Source organism: Micropterus dolomieu, linkage group LG18, assembly GCF_021292245.1.
Source record: "Micropterus dolomieu isolate WLL.071019.BEF.003 ecotype Adirondacks linkage group LG18, ASM2129224v1, whole genome shotgun sequence".
Taxonomy (NCBI): Eukaryota; Metazoa; Chordata; class Actinopteri; order Centrarchiformes; family Centrarchidae; genus Micropterus; species Micropterus dolomieu.
Genome location: NC_060167.1, coordinates 11,416,715 through 11,425,135, shown reverse-complemented (window position 1 = coordinate 11,425,135; position 8,421 = coordinate 11,416,715). Strand labels below are relative to the sequence as shown.

The 8,421-nt window shown below is 41.1% G+C and overlaps 1 long non-coding RNA gene across 1 annotated transcript; it reads right to left on the bottom strand.

The window, feature by feature from the left end:
* Positions 1-1,432: 1,432 nt before the first annotated feature.
* On the bottom strand, positions 1,433-7,989 carry LOC123956956. The gene is made up of 4 exons (XR_006821683.1): positions 7,890-7,989; positions 7,689-7,757; positions 7,357-7,386; positions 1,433-1,512 (listed from the first exon to the last, which is right to left on the bottom strand). It is a non-coding gene; the product is annotated as an uncharacterized LOC123956956 (long non-coding RNA).
* Between the last annotated feature and the right edge of the window lie 432 nt (positions 7,990-8,421).

Here is an 8,421-nt window from a genome sequence, read left to right as displayed (position 1 = left end):
AGTCAAGTCTCAAGTTTCTGAGCTAGAGTCCAAGTCAAGTCTCAAGTCTTTGAGCTAGAGTCCAAGTCATGTCTCAAGTCTCTGAGCTAGAGTCCAAGTCAAGTCTCAAGTCTCTGAGCTAGAGTCCAAGTCAAGTCTCAAGTCTTTGAGCTAGAGTCCAAGTCAAGTCTCAAGTCTTTGAGCTGGAGTCCAAGTCAAGTCTCAAGTCTCTGAGCTAGAGTCCAAGTCAAGTCTCAAGTCTTTGAGCTAGAGTCCAAGTCATGTCTCAAGTCTCTGAGCTAGAGTCCAAGTCAAGTCTCAAGTCTTTGAGCTGGAGTCCAAGTCAAGTCTCAAGTCTCTGAGCTAGAGTCCAAGTCAAGTCTCAAGTCTCTGAGCAAGAGTCCAAGTCAAGTCTCAAGTCTCTCGTGGTTATTATGAATGTTGTATCACCTGCTGCGTTCAATCCAGGTTGCTAATAAAACTTCATAGCTATAAGGAATACTGTTAACCTGTTTTTCATTTACAGAGCACAACCATGTAATGTGCAATGCAATTATTGACAGCTTATTAAATACTGTAAGTCAATAAAACTGTGACGTTGCATAATCAACAATAAATCTGTCTGTTTTTAACTTACAGAGCACAACCATGTAGCCTAATGTGTAATGCGTCTACAATTAATGACTTATTATAAGCTTATAAACTACTATAAGTCAACAAACCCTGTTGACTCTCAAACCCAGTGTAAAGTTAACTAAATAAAACTGTATGGTTACATGATCAACAATAAACCTGTAACCTCTTTCCAGCCAACAGTAATAATTAACGTGATGGCAGCCAGCGGGAAGTAAATGATTACGTTAACCGACCACCACAAGTTTGGCTAGTAAACAAACGCTCGTTCATCTTTTCATAACGAACGAAAGTTGGAGTTAACCTCCCGTAGCTCGTAGCTGAAGGAAGAAGCAAGCTAACGTTAGATGGCCAATGCTGAGCTAAACATGTTTACTCACCACATATTTGCGTTCAGCGTTTCTTTGTTTGGGTCTTGTTGTATGAAGTTTTAAAGCCAAAGTTTATGATAAATGGCACCGCAGCTGCCGCTGTTTGTTGTCCTCTCTCACGTGCGGCCGCGCAGCAGATGCTACGTGTTGCGTAGGCAGGTTATAGGTAATGGAGGTAGGGAATAACGGCAAGCTCATCAGAAGTGTCCTAAAAATAAACATTGTTCACGAGTCCCGCACCTCGAGTCCGAGTCGAGTCTGAAGTCTTTTGAGGACGAGTCTCAAGTCGAGTCTGAAGTCGCTGTGTGTGCGACTGAAGTCGGACTCGAGTCCGAGTCTCTAACTCGAGTCCCCATCTCTGTCTTATCCACATGCCCACACCACAGGAAACTTAAACAAGAACCTGACTGTTCAACAACTGGATCATTTCAAAGCATAGAAACACCCACCATGCTGAGGAGAACCTTTTCCTTTGGTTCCTGAGCTCCGAGGAGACGAGAAGACCCTCTCCTTTAGACTGACCTTCTGACTGCAGGGACAAGACACAGAGACAGGTTTAATTGGACCTTAAATGTTTTGGGATCAAAGTCAAAATAAAAACAAATAATTTACATGAATCACAAAAGTTAAGATTTTATACAGTACATGACAGTTGGGGAAAACTGAAAAGAAATGATGATGTTTAAACACCAAAACAAGCAGAACTACCGACATACACCCACAGCAATACAGAACTTAAATGGTCGCATTTCAATGACAAAAGTTTAGAGCATTTGCTGGAAGATGATGGTGGGTCAGTTAAAGAAGTAATTTACAACAACAACCCACAAAGTTGTTGACATAATTAAACTTTCCAGTTTTCTCAGAGACAGCACAGTGTGAGAGTCAGTGTTTGTGAGGCTTTGTAATAGCTCAAGAGACGCCCTGCTGGGTCATATAAGTGAAAACATATAACACAAGATGGCAGCAGTCTGGATCTCGGTGGGTCGGTGGGTCGATCGGCTTTATTGTTATTTCACCTGGTATTTCCATACGCAGAAAAACTAAAAGTTGTTTCTCATCAGCTACTTTTGTAGTGCATTTAAAAGGACAATAAGAAATACATAACCCAGTTAAAATATAACCTAAAAACACATTCCTAAAAATAGAGATAAAAAAAAAACAACACAAACAACAATCGGTACAATTCAATACACACTAAGCAGCCAAGCTCACAACAATGTTTCATACAGTAGTCCTTTTGTTGAATTTTAAAGTTTCACCTTTACTGTCTAGGTGACGGGGCTGTAAGTGTGCGTGTGTGCATTGTGGGGGATATGTGATCGGGATGGGGAGTGTCAACAGTCCGTTTGTGATTCTCGCGGCTTGTGGGAAAAAACTGTTCAGCATCCTGCTTGATCTGCAGCTGATGCTTCTGTACCTCCTCCCAGATGGCAGGAGGGAGAAGATGTGATGAGACGGGTGATTTAAGTCCTTAATGATGGAGATGGCTCTGTAAATGCAGCGTTGCTGGTAGATCTCACTTAGGTAGGGGAGTGGAGTGCCAATGATCTTGCTGGCTGTCTTCACGACCCTGTTTAGTTGTTCTTTTTCATGGGCCGTACAGCTTCCAAACCAGGAAGTGAGACCATAGGTCAGGATGGTAAAAGGTAGTGAGGTGTACAGACAGGAGACATGATTTCCTGAGTCTCCGAAGGGGGTGAAGCCGCTGCTGTGCTCTTTTGATGACAGCTGTGGTGTTGATAGTCCAGGTCAGGTTGTTGGCTAAGTGTACTCCCAGGAACTTAAGGCTGCCTACCCTCTCCACAGCAGCTGTGTCAATATACAGCGGTGTGTGGTGGTATTTGCTAGCCCTCCTAAAATCAATCACCATCTCCTTAGTCTTGTCAACGTTGAGGATTAGCTTCTGTGATTTGGCTCATTCTGTAAGCATCTCCACCTCCCTCCTATATGCCGACTCATTATTATCCCTGATGAGTCCCACCAAAGTTGTGTCGTCTGCGAACTTTATGATGTGGTTGTTGCTGAGTCTGGCAGTGCAGTCCATTAACACCTAAGAGCACCACATTTCATCATGTTGGTTGATTAGAGATGTGAGGTTGCTCTTCATATTTGAAAAATGACTCTTGAAGCCTAACACTGGTTTATATTTTGAGCCTTATTTAAGTCAGAACCTCTACAGGGGTACGAATATGCCCATCCATGCCGCTCTACTTGACTAATACATTTATCTCAAAATTTTTAACTAAACATTGAGGTGAACAAGAAAAGCTATTAGGATAACATTCTGATTCAATAACAGTAGTACTGGTCTTGTAAGTCTTGTATTTCTCCAATAAATTATCCAGGAAATACAATCTGATGGCAGCTTTGATCGAAGTCTGGTAGTCTGATGCAGGTTTGCCAGTCTGAATATCCAGTCGAGCCTCATGGATCAACATCTGGAGGTGGAAGAAGGCTCCATTGACACAGATTTTCTGTCATGCAGCAGGGAGTTTCTGAGGATGGTTAGCCCTTCGCTCAGCTGTGCTTCTAGTCTCCGTTTCCTCCCGTATTCGTCCATCATTGTTCATGAACATCTGATGGCGCCTCAGATACTTTGACATTGTGTCCCGGACAGCTGAGGCTTTCTCTTCACCAAATAGATGTTGATGCATGCTGTATGAATTATCATTTATTTGAGTGGTGCTCGTGATGCACATCTCCATGATCATGGAAATCACCAATGCTCCAAGTCCAACAGTATTTGGGACTGATTTCAGCACAGCCAAACTAGATCCCAACCCATCGATGTAGCCTAGCACTGTGGGGACCAGCTCATCAGCAGAGCATTAGAGTTGGTACCAGAGTATTTCGGTAGAGACCCATCTATGCCTATATCTGGTAAGAGGCATTGGTGTTGTAAAGCAGTTTGATAATAATCAACAGTAAACATGTCATAGTTCTCTTGTGAGTATCCAGCGCCCATGTTTTCCACTGAGCCGATGCTCAAGGTGTAAATGTACCACGGCCAACAGACTGAACACCAGGAAATTCAGAATGTATGAACATGAAGTCCAGTCAGCTCCCTTAGATACTCCCAGTATGACAAAACCACTAACCAACCAGGCCTCTGCAAAGTAAGGTGTATGTTGTCCCAGTGTGTCCAAGGTCCAGGACTGCCAACTGTGCCCCAACCCAAATGCAAACCACATACAAGGATTGCAGAGTGTTCCTTTATGTGCATTTGAGAGTTTTATATACTGAAAACACTCCCAGAACTAATCTAACCCTTTAGAAAAACTGAAAACATAATCAGGATATTGACAAAAGCATTCACAGTGTATTAAAAATTGTTTCTGTTGAGAAATTACAATTGACAATTTTTGTGGAGTTTCAACGACAGATTTTGTCAGATGGAAATGTTTTATGGTGTTATATTTTGTGTGATTTCATAGCCAAACCACTTATGTACTTGTTCAATCTAACCCTGGAATGTAATGAAATACCTGCTTTTGTTCTATCGTTGTTTAAGGGGGGAGATCCCTCTCTTGTAAACAGCTGTAGGCCAATCTCCAAGCTGTCTCCCCTGGCTAAAATACTTCCCGTAACCCTCGTAAATGAACAGCTAAAGCAGATTTTACACACTAATTCTATTTTATCTATGTATCTAACACTGTGTTTCACTTTTTATTGATCTTTCTAAGGCGTTTGATACAGTAGATCATACTATACTGAAACAGAGGCTGTGTAGCATAGGTCTTTCTCAGCATGCTGTTTCATGGTTTGCTCACCATCTGTTAAATAGAACTCACACAAAGTAATGGGCTCGTATCTGATATATTGCCTGCTCCAAACGGTGTCCCCTGGGGATCAGTACTTGGCCCTCTTTTATTCACTATTAATATAAATAATCTACATAAATATGTACAAAATGTCCAATGCCACTTTTATGTAGACGACACTATTATTTATTGCAGTGACTCCACATTAGCAAAAGCCTTTCACAATTTGCAAACTGCTTTTACTGCAGTTCAACACACATTATTGCTAAAATAGACCTCTAAATCTCCCATGTAACACTACTTAACAGGTAAATATGATTGAGGCAGTAACTTCATGTAAATATCTTGGAATTACAATTGATGATGACCTCTCCTTTAAATTGCATATACTGAAACTTGCTAAAAATCCCAAGCTAAAGTTGGGATTTTATTTTAGGAATAAGTCTCGTTTCTATGTTTTAAAGCCAGATGGAAACGTATTTCAGCAACTTTTCTGCCTATACTAGATTATGGCAGTATTTTATATATGAATGTCTCTGCTCATTGTTTGAGATCTATTGACACCCTTTAGCATGGACCACTGAAATGTATCTTTAAATGCCAAGCTCTTACACACTGCACACTACACCACTGCACTTTACATGTCAGGTTGGATGGCCTCACCTAGCAACCCGTAGATTCGGTCACTGGTATACTTTTATGTACTTTTTCTTACTTTTGCTTCTTTTATCATAAAAATGTTTTCGGTACGGTCTCTGTTCACAGGACTTAATTTTGTTCCCAAATGACAAAACGGATTTTGAAAGCGCTTTTACGTACTCTGCCCCATCAGCAGGGACCTCCCTTCAAAAAAGTGTTAAATTGAAAGAACTCGTGTCTCTTGGCAATTTTAAATCCCTGATGAAGGACTTTGAGGCTGATTACACTATGTGTCATTGTTGGTAATTTCAGCGGTGTCAGTTATTGTGAGTAAAGTTGTTCTTGTTTTTTTATATATCTTTATTGTTGGATTGTATTCTTGCAACTTTTATGTAATATCTTGCACCTGCCAGGATGCTCTAGGAGCCTTTCCTAGTTAAATAATTTTTAATAAAATAACATCTGTGTATATGGAGGTCTGAGGTTATTAAAATTCATCCCATGTTTTCGTCTGATGTTCTGTCTGTTTGTGATGATGACAGGAATTATAGAAGAGCTGAGGTTGTCATTATTGCAGGGGGAGCTAGTAGTGCTATGACGCCTAGTGAAGAGCGTACCTGACAGTCACTTTATGATGTTGAGTCCAGGTGAACAGGTGCACGCCGACTGCTCATGGGCAGCAGGTTAACAGGTGCACGCCGATTGCTCATGCGCAGCAGGAAGTTAGGTGGACACTGATTGTTCAGGAGCCCAGAAAATTGTCTGATACACGACAGAGTGAGGGAACACAAATCATGAGATCTATAGGTGGATTGGTGCTCATCAGTACTGAAGCAGTAGTTGCACCAAATTGTGGTGTATCAGAGGGAGCTGATCCTGAAGGTGAACTCTGGATTCACCGGTGGATCTCTGTACCGGTCCTCAGCCCTGGTCCTGGTCTCTGGGTAGTGACTGAAGGAATTAGATGATGGATCTAAACAGTTGAAATGATTTCATTGACTTCAGCCTTAGAGACACGGTGAAGAGCTCAGATATCCACAAATGAGACAATCTGAAGGGACCCTAACTGATGATGTGTTCAGGTGCTCCTCATCCAGTCGTAAAGTTGGATTTAGTTTCCCTCCTACAGCTAACCCAGGGGTGAATCCCAGTGGTAAGAAATACGTCAAGATGTGTGGGTTTCACGTCAACACATTCAGTCTACAGTCTATATCTCTTCAATCTAAAAATGAAGACTTCAGATTGTGACAGGTTGACTTATGGGTGTGTTTTTGGAGACAGTCAGGTCTCTCTCCTGACATATGCGATACTTCAGTTTTGTGATAAAGTGCGAGTTTAGACCCACAAAATGTCACAAAGGATATATACTAGGGCTGGGCACAATGAGTTATTATTACGTTAACGCATTAATTAATGTCTACAATTATTTTATCTCACATTAACACAGCTTTTATTAATATTATTTTTCTGAAAGTCCGGTGCTCACTGGCTCTGAATACACATCCAGTCAAAGCATGGGTCACAGGAGGGGGGGGATGTTGAACAGCCTGCAAATCAGCCACCCAAACGAGCAGCGGAGGGAGAAGGAAGACAAGCGCTTCGCGAGTAAACGGCAGGCGCTCTAGGGAAAGTAACCATGGCAACGGCTTCTGTGCGCTACACACCTGTAGCCTATTTAACTTAAGTTAAAATTATACATAACTTTACCTGACAGGCCTTCATCTAGTTTTGCAGGGACGCTCTGCCATGTGAATTCCCTCCACGACCACGTGTGGAGATTGTCCAGGGACAATTCCAATAAAGTTTATTCAGTTTAACCACAACATGTAAAATCAAATGACTACAGTTTTTAACATCTTTTGTCACCATGTAAGAAATCTGATCTCAGAACTGCACAAACTCTGACTGCCAAAAGCTGATCAATAATCCATCAGGTGATTGAGATTTTATGCAGTACGAAGGACACTGACCTGGGAGATGGTTCAGGCTGGACCTCCTTCCTGCAGACAGACAGTTCTTATTATTAATTATTGACTTAAAAATAACTTTTGTGTGTCCCCGATGGGTCTAAAGAATAAATGTGTTTGCCCGGTGGGTCTAAATAATAAACGTGTGTCCCCGGTGGGTCTAAAGACTAAACGTGTGTCCCCAGTGGGTCTTAAGACTAAAAGTGAGCAGAATATTGGACATTTAAACATTTCATAATGTCAGCCATTCTTCAGGTCATCACAAACAATACTATTACTTGTATTAGTATTAACTGTAGTAGTTTGTGGACGTTCCTGTGTCAAACATTTCAGACCTGAATGAGAGTCCTGATTTGTTCTTGAGGTTCCTCAATAAGTCCAACTGATTGAGAGGCGGAATCAGCCTGGAGACACACACAGACAGAATGAATGTTCTTATAATAATAATATAAAAAACAGCAAAAAATAATATAATAATATTATAAAATATTTAGAGAACGTAATGATTGTCTGTAGTGAGACAGGTGGAGTCTCACCTGTACATGGGGACAGAGACGGTCCTCTCGTAATAATCCCAGGTTGAAGTTAGATCAGTTCGGCTCAGGTTTGTGGCGTAAACCCTCCAGGCCGCCTGTAGAGACAGAGAGCACATTACTGTTTCCATGGAAACTGCTGAAAGAGCAGTGTTATGGATATAAGGTTCTAACTGGAGCCACAAACCACCAGGAAACAAGAATTGCCATTAATTGTCTCTTTATTCAGAATCAGAATCAGCTTTATTGCCAGGTATGTGTACACATACGAGGAATTTGACTCAGGATTGTAAATTGCTCATGATGTGCTTATACAAAAATACCATAACACAATAATAAAATAATAATAAAATAAAATCAGTCACAGTATAGACAACACTAATATACACACTATGAACAAAACAATATAGACATATTGACAAATAGTGCAGTAATCAGAGTGCAAAGGATGCAAGAGTAAACAATTATTCTCATTATGTACATGTTGAAGGTGGATATGATATACAGGTACACATACATGTACACATGTACAGTA